This window comes from Salvelinus sp. IW2-2015, unplaced genomic scaffold (genome assembly GCF_002910315.2).
Source record: "Salvelinus sp. IW2-2015 unplaced genomic scaffold, ASM291031v2 Un_scaffold2822, whole genome shotgun sequence".
Taxonomy (NCBI): Eukaryota; Metazoa; Chordata; class Actinopteri; order Salmoniformes; family Salmonidae; genus Salvelinus; species Salvelinus sp. IW2-2015.
The window spans coordinates 46,741-52,682 of NW_019944122.1; the positions used below are offsets into that span (position 1 = coordinate 46,741).

General features: G+C 47.1%; 1 long non-coding RNA gene across 1 annotated transcript in view; it reads left to right on the plus strand.

The window, feature by feature from the left end:
* LOC112074799 (uncharacterized) overlaps nucleotides 1-5,942 on the plus strand; it is a 40,310-nt gene that overhangs the window by 8,398 nt on the left and 25,970 nt on the right. The window contains exons 3-5 of the long non-coding RNA XR_002894842.2: nucleotides 363-426; nucleotides 535-564; nucleotides 1,811-1,904. This is a non-coding gene — a long non-coding RNA (uncharacterized lncRNA). The remainder of the gene's footprint in view (nucleotides 1-362; nucleotides 427-534; nucleotides 565-1,810; nucleotides 1,905-5,942) is intronic.

The window sequence follows — 5,942 nt, forward strand, 5'->3', positions numbered from 1 at the left end:
TAATGAAACAGGTTTATTATGGATATTGTAATGAAACAGGTTTATTATGGATATTGTAATGAAACAGGTTTATTATGGATATTGTAATGAAACAGCAGGGAGCCGGTCTCGAACCCTCGACCTACTAGCCCGAAGTCCAGCTCGCTATCGACTGCCGCAAAAGCATACTCGAGCGCCAGAGTCGATATCCGCCCTTATAATCCCAGGGTCGTTACAATATTGTTATTGCAAAGCATGTTAAATAGTTGTAAACCAACTATTCTATTAGTCTGACTATCTACAATCCTATTGTTATCGTGTGCATGTGACCATGCTCATTGATTGTCATCCAGCTTTATAACTGCTGCCTGTGTTTGTTCCAGCCTCCCCACAGACATCCAGGCAGAGTCCATTCCGTTGATCCTGGGTGGAGGCGATGTACTCATGGTGAGAAAATGGACGTTTTATATAAGACGGTTAAACCTTAACGTATTAATGACTTCCTGCCACATTCGGTGTATTGACTCTGCCTGTTGTTGATTCTGTTGTGTTCAGGCGGCAGAGACCGGAAGCGGTAAGACCGGGGTGAGTTTAACGCCTTTCCTCCTAACAGTGTTATTGTCAAAGCCAGCATCTACTAGAGTCCAGTGGTCCTTTAAACCTTTTCTACCACGAGAGCTACTTTTAAAACAAATGAAACATTCAAATAGGCCCATTCTTCTCTACTCTTCCGCGGGTCCTTAGTGTACAATGTGTTTCCTGTCAATATACCTGGTCAAATAATGGTTCATTAACAACTCTGTCAATATACCTGGTCAAATAATGGTTCATTAACAACTCTGTCAATATACCTGGTCAAATAATGGTTCATTAACAACTCTCTGTCAATATACCTGGTCAAATAATGGTTCATGAACAACTAAGGGGCACAAACAATTATACTCTTCGGTATTTTCTAGAATTCTGTTATTTTCTTTTCAGTTTTATTTCTCTCTCACAATATTAAACTTATTCATAGAGAAACAAGATGATGTTCTGAAAGAGGATCGGGTCTAGTCGTGTTTCTGTTCTGCCTACTGCTGCAACGTGTCATGGCAGAGTTTGCAAAATAATTGCCACCGAATTGAAACAAATAATCAGATATTTCTGTCAGGTAAACCTACTTTGCAGGTAACATTTCATTGAGAAGGTTTTTAAGGAAAGTCTACCGGCCAGACCACTATCACTACTAGCACGGCTAACGGGCTACATATTGAGTGATCGACAAATGCGCTCACCAAACAGATAGACGGCATTATTGCTGTTATAAACGTGTTACCAACCTCTTTTACTGCACCTTCCTCTCCCCTTTTCATCCCCCCCTTTCCTCCTCCTATCCTCTCTTCCTCTCCTCTCCTCTCTTCCCCTCCTCCCCCTTTCCTCCTCCTATCCTCTCCTCTCTTCCCCTTTCCCCTCTCTCCCCCTTCCTCCTCCATCCCTCTCCTCTCTTCCTCTCCTCCCCCTTTCTCCTCCTCTCCTCTTCTCCCTCTCCCCTTTCCTCCCTCCTCTCCCCTCCCCCTTTCCTCCTCCTACCTCCTCCCCTTTCCTCCTCCTATCCCTCCTCTCTTCCCCTCCTCTCCACCCCCCCCCTCCTCCCCTTTCCTCCTCCTATCCTCTTCCTCTCTTCCCCTCCTCTCCTCCCCCTTTCCTCCTCTATCCTCTCCTCTCTTCCCCTCCTCCCACCCCCCCTCCTCCCCCTTTCCTCCTCCTATCCTCTCCCCCATCCCCCCCCCCTCCTTCTTCTCCTCCTCTCCTCTCCTCCCCTCCTCTCTCCCCTCTCCTCCCTCCCTAGGCCTTCAGTATCCCAGTGCCAGATAGTGTATGAGACTCTGAAGGACCAGCAGGAGGGGAAGAAGGGAGGACCACTGTGAAGACTGGTGGAGCAAGTATGACAGACAGACATCTCTTGCCTGTCACCAGTGCTTGAAGTGGGCCGGCGCTATCCGCTGTGGAGTCTCGGCCGGCGCTATCCGCTGTGGAGTCTCGGCCGGCGCTATCCGGTGTGGAGTCTCGGCCAGCGCTATCCGGTGTGGAGTCTCGGCCGGCGCTATCCGGTGTGGAGTCTCGGCCGGCGCTATCCGGTGTGGAGTCTCGGCCGGCGCTATCCGTGTGGAGTCTCGGCCGGCGCGACGGTGTGGAGTCTCGGCCGGCGCTATCCGCTGTGGCGTGGCGGCCGCGCTATCTAGAGAACGACCAAAATAATTTTTTAGGGCCGGTACCGATTTTTGGGGGGTCAAGATCAATATCAATGTCATTAAATTAGGATATCGTTGGCAACATTTCCCACAGACAGCCGTGTATGCATTAATTCAATTATACTTCAGACTATACATGTGACTTTGGTAAAAACTAACTACGTAACATAATGGTCAGATTGTTATTTGAGTGGTAAATGTCTTGATAAACTGGGTACATTAAGGTGGTATAGGCCTAGTCAATACAGGTTGATTGAGTCATTATCTTGTTTTAGCTGATCAGTGGCCGTTATGGGGTCCATCTGGGACGTACAGAGCCTTGGGGAAAGTATTCAGACTGCTTGACTTCCATCTGGACATTAGAGCCTTGGGGAAAGTATTCAGACTGCTTGACTTCCATCTGGGACATACAGAGCCTTGGGGAAAGTATCAGACTGCTTGACTTCCATCTGGGACATATAAGGCCTTGGGAAAGTATTCAGAGCCTTGACTTCATCTGACGTACAGAGCCTTGGGGAAAGTATTCAGACTGCTTGACTTCCATCTGGACGTACAGAGCCTTGGGGAAAGTATTCAGACTGCTTGACTTCCATCTGGGACACAGAGCCTTGGGGAAAGTATTCAGACTGCTTGACTTCCATCTGGGACATACAGCGCCTTGGGGAAAGTATTCAGACTGCTTTACTTCCATCTGGACGTACAGAGCCTTGGGGAAAGTATTCAGACTGCTTGACTTCCATCTGGGACGTACAGAGCCTTGGGAAAGTATTCAGACTGCTTGACTTCCATCTGGACGGACAGAGCCTTGGGGAAATTCAGACTGCTTGACTTCCATCTGGGACTTACAGAGCCTTGGGAAAGTATTCAGACTGCTTGACTTCCATCTGGGACATACAGGCCTTGGGGAAAGTATTCAGACTGCTTGATCCATCTGGGACTACAGAGCCTTGGGGAAAGTATTCAGACTGCTTGACTTCCATCTGGGACATATAGAGCCTTGGGGAAAGTATTCAGACTGCTTGACTTCCTCTGGGACATATCAGAGCCTTGGGGGAAGTATTCAGACTGCTTGACTTCCATCTGGGACATATAGAGCCTTGGGGAAAGTATTCAGACTGCTTGACTTCCATCTGGGACATACAGAGCCTTGGGGAAAGTATTCAGACTGCTTGACTTCCATCTGGGACGTACAGCGCCTTGGGAAAGTATTTCAGACTGCTTGACTTCCATCTGGGACATATAGAGCCTTGGGGAAAGTATTCAGACTGCTTGACTTCCATCTGGACATACAGAGCCTTGGGAAAGTATTCAGACTGCTTGACTTCCATCTGGGACGTACAGCGCCTTGGGGAAAGTATTCAGACTGCTTGGCTTCCATCTGGGACATACAGAGCCTTGGGGAAAGTATTCAGACTGCTTGACTTCCATCTGGACATATAGAGCCTTGGGGAAAGTATTCAGACTGCTTGACTTCCATCTGGGACTACAGCCTTGGGAAAGTATTCAGACTGGCTTGACTTCCATCTGGGACATACAGCGCCTTGGGGAAAGTATTCAGACTGCTTGACTTCCATCTGGGACATACAGCGCCTTGGGGAAAGTATTCAGACTGCTTGACTTCCATCTGGGACATACAGCGCCTTGGGGAAAGTATTCAGACTGCTTGACTTCCATCTGGGACATACAGCGCCTTGGGGAAAGATTCAGACTGCTTGACTTCCATCTGGGACTTACAGAGCCTTGGGGAAAGTATTCAGACTGCTTGACTTCCATCTGGGACATATAGAGCCTTGGGGAAAGTATTCAGACTGCTTTACTTCCATCTGGACGTACAGCGCCTTGGGGAAAGTATTCAGACTGCTTGACTTCCATCTGGACATATAGCAGCCTTGGGAAAGTATTCAGACTGCTTGACTTCCATCTGGGACATATAGAGCCTGGGGAAAGTATTCAGACTGCTTGACTTCCATCTGGGACATACAGAGCCTTGGGGAAAGTATTCAGACTGCTTGACTTCCATCTGGGACGTACAGCGCCTTGGGGAAAGTATTCAGACTGCTTGACTTCCATCTGGGACATACAGCCTTGGGGAAAGTATTCAGACTGCTTTACTTCCATCTGGGACATACAGAGCCTTGGGGAAAGTATTCAGACTGCTTGACTTCCATCTGGGACATACAGAGCCTTGGGGAAAGTATTCAGACTGCTTGACTTCCATCTGGGACGTACAGCGCCTTGGGGAAAGTATTCAGACTGCTTGATTCCACTGGGACATACAGAGCCTTGGGGAAAGTATTCAGACTGCTTGACTTCCATCTGGGACATATAGAGCCTTGGGGAAAGTATTCCGACTGCTTGACTTCCATCTGGAGTACAGAGCCTTGGGGAAAGTATTCAGACTGCTTGACTCCACTGGGACTTACGAAGCCTTGGGGGAAAGTATTCAGACTGCTTGACTTCCATCGTGGGACGTACAGAGCCTTGGGGAAAGTATTCAGACTGCTGACTTCCATTGGGACGTACAGAGCCTTGGGGAAAGTATTCAGACTGCTTGACTTCCATATGGGACGTACAGAGCCTTGGGGAAAGTATTCAGACTGCTTGCCTTCCATCTGGGACGTACAGAGCCTTGGGGAAAGTATTCAGACTGCTTGCCTTCCATCTGGGACGTACAGCGCCTTGGGGAAAGTATTCAGACTGCTTGATTTTTTCCACATTTTCTAAGTGACAGCCTCATTCTAAAATTGAATAAATCTAAATGTTCCTCATCTATCGACTGGGTCATGATAGGTGAGACAGGATCACTGTGTTTTTACCCATAATGACAAAGTGAAAACAGGTTTGTAGATTAGTTTTTGCAAATTGATATTTTTTTTTAAACAGAAACATTATTTACATAAGTATTCAGACCCTTTGTTATGAGACTTGAATTTGAGCTCAGGTGCATCCTGTTTCCATTGATCATCCTTGAGATGTTTCTACAACTTGATTGGAGTCCACCTGGCCTGAATGCCAAGCGTCACATCTGGAGGAAACCTGGTACCATCCCTAGGGTGAAGCATGATGGTGGCAGCATCATGTTGTGGTGATGATTTTCAGCAGCAGGGACTAGGAGACTAGTCAGGATTGGGGGAAAGATGAATGGAGCAAAGTACAGAGATCCTTGATGAAAACCTGCTCCAGAGCACCCAGGACCTCAGACTGAGGTGAAGGTTCACCTTCCAACAGGACAACAACTCTAAGCACACAGCCAAGACAAYGTAGGAGTGGCTTTAGGACAAGACTCTGAATGTCTTTGAGTGGCCCAGCCAGAGCCCGGACTTGAACCCGATCAAACATCTCTGGAGAGACCTGAAAATAGCAGTGCAGCAACGCTCCCCATCCAACCTGACAGAGCTTGAGAGGATCTGCAGAGAAGAATGGGAGAAACTCCCCAAATACAGGTGTGCCAAGGTTGTAGCTTCATACCCAAGAAGACTCAAGGCTGTAATTGCTGCCAAAGGTGCTTCAACAAAGTACTGAGTAAAGGGTCTGAATACTTATGTAAATGTGATATTTTTGTTTTTAATTTTTTATAAATTTGCTAAAATGTCTAATAACCTGTTTTTACTTTGTCATTATGGGGTTTTGTGTGTGTGTATTGATGAGGAGGAAAAAACGATTTAATCCATTTCAAAATAAGGCTGTAACGTAACAAAATGTACACAGACTTTTGAGATGGGATTGTGT